This window comes from Penaeus monodon, chromosome 27 (assembly GCF_015228065.2).
Source record: "Penaeus monodon isolate SGIC_2016 chromosome 27, NSTDA_Pmon_1, whole genome shotgun sequence".
NCBI classification, from domain to species: Eukaryota; Metazoa; Arthropoda; class Malacostraca; order Decapoda; family Penaeidae; genus Penaeus; species Penaeus monodon.
The window spans coordinates 17,314,192-17,315,422 of NC_051412.1; positions in this window are offsets into that span (position 1 = coordinate 17,314,192).

A 1,231-nucleotide genomic window follows, 5' to 3' on the forward strand; every position below is an offset into this window, starting at 1 on the left:
GCTTTGGCAGAGAATGATACTGAAAATGTGAAAAAAATGTAAATAATCAAAAGTAATGAGTAATGCCATGTGAAAGAAAAAAGGAACCATAAAGAACTGAATTAACTTAACTTATAAATCATAAAATCGGAGAAGAAAATAGGGATGATGAGTATGAGTATAATCGAGGAAACAACGAGGAATGGGGAGGAGGACAAGGGATCAGAGAGTGTATATGGTACAGAGAAATATTTTATATAGAATTAGACTCTTCTTTTATCATAGTTTTAATCCTGAATACACCACCATATAAAAGAGTGACATCGGATTGACAGTTTAGCTCAGAAAAAAATAATAGGAAATTACCAAAATGATATAGCATATTATCAGAAGTTTCAAGGAATATAAGACTGAGTATTCACAATAAATCAGCCTATTTTTTCGCTGCGTATACACAGGGAATGTCATGAACCATAGTTCAGCTTAAATGCATTCTTGTTTTCTAACCAAGCCATTACATTCTTAAACCTACTGTTCTTAAACATTCTTATGAACAGGTTAAGCAATATTTACGAAAACAAAGCACGAGAAGAAGCAGGTTTCAGAAGAAGATATTCAACTATTGATTATTTATAACTACAATGAGAGACAACCATCGGATTTGTTGAATTACTATATCTAAGCTTTTACAGACTATTAAAAACCCTCTGGTACTGAATAAACCAGGATATTGTTAATCTTAGTACGTGGATAGGGAGTAAAGAAAATTATTATTCGAACTTTTCAGAATTACTACGTTATCAAGGATATAAAGTGCCTCGATAACTATTCATGGCTGGTTTCGAAAATACTTTCACAGGAAGACCAATTGCAATACAAAGGGAGTAAATGCAAATGGAGAACACGTTAGCCATAAACAGCTTCGATTAACCCGCAGATTATATACTTTTAATCTAAGAAATCGTAGAGGATTTGCAGGATATTCTAAATGACTTTAACAGGGAGATTTTGAAAATAGTTTTGGAAATGAATTGGAGTTAAAACGAAGGCAATGTTTGAATGGAATATCCGAGATGAGATTATTGCGTTAGTTGATGAGCACTCATGGCCAAGTAAAGTATAATTAAAACATTAAATAATAAAAATAAAAGGGTAAATTACTGCGGAATGGAAATGCCATTGAAAGCAAATGGTTGTATGCAAAGGTAAACACAGAAAAAAAGAAAAGCCTAAAGTATCTTACATAAGAGAT